The sequence below is a fragment of the Triticum urartu genome, chromosome 1A, assembly GCF_056163025.1.
Source record: "Triticum urartu cultivar PI428250 chromosome 1A, HENAU_Tu73, whole genome shotgun sequence".
In the NCBI taxonomy this organism is placed as follows: domain Eukaryota; kingdom Viridiplantae; phylum Streptophyta; class Magnoliopsida; order Poales; family Poaceae; genus Triticum; species Triticum urartu.
This window is the reverse complement of record NC_141873.1, coordinates 561,551,316-561,560,140: the sequence shown is the minus strand read 5'-3', so window position 1 is coordinate 561,560,140 and position 8,825 is coordinate 561,551,316.

Here is an 8,825-nt window from a genome sequence, read left to right as displayed (position 1 = left end):
TATGCCTATGCTTGACAATTTTGTTTCACATAGCTTTCTAGCTCCTTAGGGGGGTTGTTCTTCTTTACAGGCGTGTTAAACTGGGTTTTATGTGGTCATATAGAGTTTATTAGGTAGAGAAAGTACCTTGTGATTTTTCTAATTTTGGACATATATCAAGTCTCACCAAGACATCTTCATTACAACACTCAGCTTATCCAAGACATCTTCATTACATTCTAGATAGGATAGAAGCCTACTTTGTTTAGAAACATAGTCAGAATTTGTAAAGGAAAACCCTTAAGCCAAACATACAACAAGCATTGACAACATAAGTGGAGACACTAATTTTCTCTGACTTGTGGAGGCTCTAATCCTCAGGGATCATGGCTAAAATAATTTTCCATGCCTGATTAGTGATTATCTGAATTAGTTTGTAAACTATAGAGGTGGTTAGGCTCTGGTTAAAAATAAAAACAATAATAGAAGTTTTGTATTTTCTAAGTAAAAAACCCCACATATGCACCAGGATGTGATCTGTCAGAACCAAAGTAGACCTATCTCTGCATTAGTTGTTTTGTGCTTGAAGTGTCCCAGTCAAGGACAAACTGAGTGGTTGCAAAATAATATTATGTGGTCAATGTGGATTTACTATTTTCTGGTGATAGTTCTGAACTTGTAAATAAGTTAACATGCGTAAGTGAGACTTGGCATTTTAAAGCTTAGGGTCTTCAACTTCAACCATGAATTGGGATGATAATGTTATTTTGCCTTCTTAACAGAATGGTGTCATAATCAGAACAAACCTGCTGCAAATGCATACCTTTTTTTTACAAGTGCATCTGCACCTTCTGATCCATTTAGAGTTATCATAAATATATTTCCAAGGTTTTTTTCATTTCACTGTAGAGTCTTTGCTTCTGGACTCAATGCACATTCATCAGTCATAAGAGATAAATACTAGTAAGTCAAGGGCACCAGAATTTGATCATGCCTCTTTTGAGAAATATGTCTATTGATTCAAAATTGATCATACTATTGATGATTTTTTGTTGGGTGACCTATTATATCTGGAATGGAAGCTCACATAAGTTGAGCTGATTTTTTTCCATATGAAAGCAGAGAACCATATGGTCTGTGGCTGGGTTTTGTCTCCGACCATTGTGTCGTGATGAATTTGCAGGTACCCCGAGAGGCCCTTGAGTTTGCCGGAATGTCGATTACTTCCCTTCCGGCAAATTCGGGTACTCCATATGTCCTATTTTCAGCAAAGGTCATGCTGAAATTTTCCGTGAATTTTAGCATGACTTTGCTAAAAATAGGACATATGGGGTACTTGCGACTAATGCATGGGCCGGGGTATCTTAGTACTTAGTTAAGTAGGATCAACTGCCCCGCCATTCTTGTTGCATTAAACCATAGGTGGCAATAGAGCCAAGTGATTAGGCCCAACTTAGAATTCTCCTTAGCATCGATAAACACTAGATGATAAACCCAACATAGGTGGCAATAGAGCCAAGTGATTAGTGCCAAGTGATTAGGCCCAAACTAGGGTGCCTCGGCATCGATAAACCCTAAATGATGAAAACTTAACTTGGCTTCTATAGGGTGCCTTGGTGTCGATGAGAGACCCAAATTATGTACGCTTAGGCTTTTAGGGTGCCTTGGCGTCGACAAACCCTAAATGATAAAAGATTAGCTTTTAGGATGCCTCGGTGTCGACAAACCCTAAATGATGAGACCATGATCTTGTTCCTTGACAATAACCAACTTTTTGACCAAACTTCTTTCCTATTTAGAGCGAAACATGGCCCACAACAATGAGGCCGGCGGTTCGGGCGGCAAGTAATTCTGGGAGCTGTCCCAGGAGTTGGAGGAAGAACCTCACCGCTATGAGGACGCCGCGGAAGACACCGATCCTGACTACACAAACCCTAGTGGCGTCGGGGATGACACCACTGATGATGGCGGCGCACGCACAGATGGCAGCCAACCGAAGAGGCAACGGAAGGACCGGCACCCAAATGTGCTCGGCACCGTCAGGGAGGAATTTACTGAAGTGAACTCCGGCGGGCATCCGACGGTGCCCAAACACGTAGTCACGGGGTACTCGGTTCAGCTCGGGTGCATTCTCCGGAGCACCACCTCGATCAACACCGAGAACCTAAGGCATAAGGACCGAGGGAATTTGCGCAGCCTCCTCTTCACGAAGCTGCACGAACGATACAAGTTCCCCGCTGAGTTCGCAAACACACGCCTCTCGGGGAATAAAGTGAACGGTGCCGCCCTCACAAGGATGGGCATGGCCCTGTCTACTTGGAAAAGCACGGTGAAGGCAATGATTGACAAAGGTGATAGTTATGAGAAGATCAAGGAGAAATATCCTTGATTAGCGAAGATGACTACAAGGAGTTCAAGATCAAGTGCAAGAGCCCCGCAACCTCCGAGTCAAGTCAGTGGGGGAAAGAAATGCGGCAGTTGAACATAGGGGTCCACCAACTCGGTCCCGACGGTTACAGAGTGGCGGAGCCTATATGGGACAAGGAGGACGCGGAGCGTGTCGAGCAAGGCCTACCGCCCTGCTTCGAGAAATACCGTGACAAGCAGACCAGGAACTTTCTCAGGGCCCGGTACAAGGAGGACCTGGTAACAAAGGAGCTTACCACGGATCCGAAGACAAAGGTGCTTGAGCTTGTTCTGGTAAGGAATACACCCCCGCATAATTAGCTCCATATGGTTGCATTCTAATTAATCCCCAATATTTCTAAATGGTTCACGTTCCTTCCGCAGGACAAAGAAAGCAGTAGCGTGTGGTCGTCTCAGAGCTCCCCTTTCGACACCCCTTTGAATAGGGCATTGAACGTAATGAAAAACAAGGATAAGCTCAGTAAGCCAACGTCAGCTGGTCGTGTGGCCGGCAAAGGCTTGTCCACAAAATGGTCGTCATACTATACCGCTGGTGGGCGAAAGGAGAAAAAGACCAGCTCGGAAAGCCAGTCGCGCGAGGTTGAAGCACTCAAGGGGAAAGTGGCGCGGATTCTGGAGATGGTCCAAGAGCAAGTGCAACAACAACTTGGATCGAGGCTCACCAGCATTATGCCTACCTTGATTCATGGGATAATGACGTGGATTGCGGGTGGCCAATAGGGGCCGCCCCCGATTCCCAGCTTCACAGCCAGCAACTCGCACAACGCGCAGGCGGCGCCATTGGTGTCTCCGGCGGCGGCGGTATTGGTGTCTACGGCAGCGGCGCCATTGGTGTCTCCGGCGGCGGCGGTATTGGTGTCTCCGACGCCGGCATTGGATCTTAATGCACCCGGGTGTATCCCGGCCGGCACCTCGCCGTCAGTTGCACGCCCGCCGTTGGCGGTGCCTCAACATTAGCCGAGCTCGACGGCATCACGGTAACTAAGCCTCTCAGCCGAGGACTTCATCTCCTTGCCTTTGACTGGGCATCCCTGACGCCCTACATGTTTTCGCAGGGCGCCGCCGACGTTCCTTGCACTCTCCTGCACTTCGTGGGCGGTGAGTTGGTCGATGTCGCCAAGGGTAGAATCGTTCAACCGGGTAACCCCGTGTTCCACGGTAATCCGATGCCACCCACAATGTATAGGGTTGAAGTGGTTCGGGTGCTGCCAGGCAACGACGAGCTGTTACCTTCGATTCGACCCGCTGGGGCCGACGAAGAAGATGAGATGACCCTCAGCGCCTGCGTAAGTTGGCCCCTGCTTTGGCCGAAGAGCCAGATCCGTTTGGGGGCGGGGGACACCACCCCACAGACAGGACCGCCAGTCGTGCCGGCGCCAAGCCATGGTAAGAATGCCGCAATGCTACCGGACATGCTGGACATCCCTATGGCACAGGATCCGGACATGCATATGGCACAAGATCTTGGTTATTACCTGAGCGATGATGTAGAGTTTGAAACGTTAGAGGTAGTAGAGATCTTCAGATATGAGCACGGGAAGCCTCTCGTCAAACCTTATAGTCCTGATTGGTGTTACAAACCTGGATTAAAGGTCCTCCTGCCTGGGCGCCCCACAGCGGCCACGTGGACCTCCTTTTGTCCCGGTTCGTAAGCCAACCGGGACTAAATTTTTGGGCATTAGTCCCATCTGTTTTGTCCCGGTTCCAAAATGGGGACTAAAGGCCCTCTGGAACCGATTTCGGCTACCGTAGGCCGTTTTGAACATTTTTAGAATCCTTAGATTCTGAAAGGGAAAAAGTTATCCTCAATTTTTTTTAAATTTTTTTGTCAAACTATGGTCAAACTACTTATTGAATAAATTTTAGTGTTACTAAATAATATTTTTTAGAATAATAGTTTCAAGCTTAGACGGTGAAACGTGTGACTTCATGCTCAAGTTCAACTCCTGAAATCAAATGACAACAGTTGCTGCAACTGGACATACAGTGTATATAGTGATTCAGGGATTCACCATTTTATACCTTAGCTAGTACCAGATCATCAAATTATAACCATTCTATCAATGAATCTAGATCAGGCACTTGTGCTTAGCCAAACATAGAAAGCTCATTAGTTCTCATCCAGTTCACATCACCAAGAAGCAATTGATTAAAGCATATGAGAAATAATTTTAAAAATTAAAGATGTCATATTTGGATTCCTCACAATTTTCTAATAATAATGGATATATTATTTGTCGAGTTTTGATTTACAGATTTAAAGATATTAATTATGCCATATTAAATAAATAAATGGTAAAAAATGAATAAAATAATAGTACGACTTTTATTTTCATTGAAATTCAATATTATTATTACTTATTTTATATTAACAATTGTTTGGAACTCAAATAATTAAATCATGTGAAATGTAGACCTAAGGGTTAATAGGATTGACAGCTTAGGCTTGAGTAGAACTCAGTCAGGAAAACAACAAGTGCAGACATGTAAATTAGGGGGATTAAAACTTGGAAGTTAAGCGTGCTTAGGCTGGAGTAGTGAGAGGATGGGTGACCGGCCGGGAATCTAGACGATTTGAAATGAGTGTTGCACACTTGAGCAGTGACACTAGTAGAAAACAGGGCTATGGTCCAGGCCGGCTCAGCCCATTAGTCCCGGTTCAGTCTAGAACCGGGACCAATGTGGGCATTGGTCCCGGTTCGTGAGCCCAGGGGGCCGGCCGGGCCACGTGAGCCATTGGTCCCGGTTCGTCTGGACCTTTTGGTCTCGGTTGGTGGGACGAACCGGGACCAATGGGCCTCGCTCCTAGCCCACCACCATTGGTCCCGGTTGGTGGCTTGAACCGGGACCAAAGGCTTCCCTTTAGTCCTAGTTCATGTCATCAACCGGGACTAATGCGGTGCCTATATATACCCCCTCGCGCAAGAGCAGAGCACAGTGCTCTGTTTTTTCTGGCCGAGGGGGAGAGGGCTTTGTGGTGCTCTAGCTCACCTCCTATGCACATGAGGTGTTCGATGGAATGCCCGAGCCACAGTACTTAAGCTTTCTCCTCTCGAAGCTCGACCTCCAAGCTCCATTTTCCTCGAGATTTGTCTAGATTTAGCGGTCCGTCACGCCCCGTCCCCGTCTTCACCGCCGTCGATCACCGGCGCCGATCTCATCACCGACACCACCGTGGTGAGCCTCTTGTTCTTATCTTCTTTCTAAAAGGAAAAATATTCTTACTTGTATGTTTAGATAGATACTTGTATCATTTTCTTACATTTATTATTGCATCTTATATAGTGCGATGGTTTTGGTATCCGCCCCCGTCGGCCCTCGTCCTGTCTATGATTCGGATTTGGTATGTATATTATCTTTATAACTATGGTTCATTTATTGTTTATGAAAATTATGCCGACCAACGTGACATAGATTTTATTTATCTAGGATGTATGTGAATCGGAAATGCCAACCGACCCTATTGTCGAGAGGTTGAATTTAGTTGAAGAAGAAAACAATTTGTTGAAGGAAAAAATAAAAAAAATTGAGGAGGAGAAGATGATATTGGAGTTGCATGTTGCGGATGTCATCGATGATCACAAGATCAAGATGGATGCAATGCGCTTGAAGATTAGAAAGATTAGAAAATATGCCATTCATACCGACGCTTGGTATCATTATGCCGTTGGATCAATTGTTACCTTGGTTGCGATTATGATCGCATTTGTCTTCGCATTGAAATGTTTTACATAGTTTCAATGTATGGTTTAATTAATTAGATGCTCTGGAGAGCTATATGTTGTTAGATGAGAACTATGTATGCACTTTGGTTTTAATGTGATGATGAACTTCTATTAATTTGGACACTTAATTATATATAGTGCACGCAGATGAACCGGCAACGGATGTACGGTGACAGACACACCCGCGAGTACATTAAGGGCGTGCATGAGTTTCTCTATGCGGCTGAGGAAAACAAGCAGAATGGTTTTATTTATTGTCAATGCACTGAATGTGGGAATACGAGGTCTTACTCTAACCGGAAAATCCTTCACTCCCACCTTCTTTACAAGGGTTTCATGCCACACTATAATGTTTGGACAAGGCACGGAGAAATAGGGGTTATGATGGAAGACGGCGAAGAAGAAGAGTACGATGACAACTATGTGCCCCCTGAATACGGTGATGCTACAACGGGGGGAGCTGGTGAAGATCAAGAGGAACCAGACGATGTGCCCAATGATGCTGCCACGGGTGAAGCTGCTGAAGATCAAGAGGAACCAGACGATGTGCCCGATGATGATGATCTCCGCCGGGTCATTGTCGATGCAAGGACGCAATGCATTAGTCAAAAGGAGAAGCTGAAGTTCGATCGCATGTTAGAGGATCACAAAAAAGGGTTATACCTCAATTGTGAAGATGGCTACACAAAGCTCGGTACCGTACTGGAATTGCTGCAGTGGAAGATAGAGAATGCTGTGGCTGACAAAGGATTTGAGAAGCTACTGAAAATATTGAAGAAGAAGCTTCCAAAGGATAACGAATTGCCCGACAGTACATACGCAGCAAAGAAGGTCGTATGCCCTCTAGGATTGGAGGTGGAGAAGATACATGCATGCCCTAATGACTGCATCCTCTACCGCGGTGCATACAAGGATCTGAACGCATGCCCGGTATGCGGTGCATTGCGGTATAAGATCAGACGAGATGACCCTGGTGATGTTGACGACGAGCCCCTCAGGAAGAGGGTTCCTGCGAAGGTGATGTGGTATGCTCCTATAATACCACGGTTGAAACGTCTGTTCAGAAACGAAGAGCATGCCAAGTTGATGCGATGGCACAGTGAGAACCGAAAGAAAGATGGGAAGTTGAGAGCACCCGCTGACGGGTCGCAGTGGAGAAAAATCGAGAGAAAGTACCGGGATGAGTTTGCAAAGGACCCAAGGAATGTATGGTTTGCTTTAAGCGCGGATGGCATTAATCCTTTCGGGGAGCAGAGCAGCAATCACAGCACCTGGCCCGTGACTCTATGTATGTATAACCTTCCTCCTTGGATGTGCATGAAGCGGAAGTTCATTATCATGCCAGTTCTCATCCAAGGCCCTAAGCAACCCGACAACGAAATTGATGTGTACCTAAGGCCATTAGTTGAAGAACTTTTACAGCTGTGGAATGGAAACGGTGTACGTACGTGGGATGAGCACAGACAGGAGGAATTTAACCTTAAGGCGTTGCTGTTCGTGACCATCAACGATTGGCCCGCTCTCAGTAACCTTTCAGGATAGACAAACAAAGGATACCACGCATGCACGCACTGTTTAGATGACACTGAAAGTATATACCTGGACAAATGCAGGAAGAATGTGTACCTGGGCCATCGTCGATTTTTTCCGACCAACCATAATTGTCGAAAGAAAGGCAAGCATTTCAAAGGCGAGGAAGATCATCGGGAGAAGCCCGCCATGCGCACCGGTGATCACGTGCTTGCTATGGTCAATGATTTACACTACGTAATCTTTGGAAAGGGTCCCGGTGGACTAGCTGGTCCGAATGACGCTGAGGGACACGCACCCATGTGGAAGAATAAATCTATATTTTGGGACCTACCCTACTGGAAAGACCTAGAGGTCCGCTCCTCAATCGACGTGATGCACGTGACGAAGAACCTTTGCGTGAACCTGCTAGGCTTCTTGGGCGTGTATGGGAAGACAAAAGATACACCTGAGGCACGAGAGGACCTGCAACGTTTGCATGAAAAAGACGGCATGCCTCCGAAGCAGTATAAAGGTCCTGCCAGCTACGCTCTTACGAAAGAAGAGAAAGAAATCTTCTTTGAATTCCTGCTCAGTATGAAGGTCACGACTGGCTTCTCGTCGAATATAAAGGGAATAATAAATATGCCAAAGAAAAAGTTTCAGAACCTAAAGTCTCATGACTGCCACGTGATTATGACGCAACTGCTTCCGGTTGCATTAAGGGGGCTTCTACCGGAAAACGTCCGATTAGCCATTGTGAAGCTATGTGCATTCCTCAATGCAATCTCTCGGAAGGTGATCGATCCAGAAATCGTACCAAGGCTAAGGAGTGATGTGGCGCAATGTCTTGTCAGTTTCGAGCTGGTGTTCCCACCATCCTTCTTCAATATCATGACGCACGTCCTACTTCATCTAGTCGACGAGATTGTCATCCTGGGGCCCGTATTTCTACACAATATGTTCCCCTTTGAGAGGTTCATGGGAGTCCTAAAGAAATATGTCCGTAACCGCGCGAGGCCAGAAGGAAGCATCTCCATGAGCCATCAAACAGAGGATGTTATCGGGTTTTGTGTTGACTTCATTCCTGGCCTTAACAAGATAGGTCTCCCTAAATCGCGGTATACGAGCCAATATAAACTACCAATATCTCATTATAATGTGATCCAAATCAGCTGAAACTTT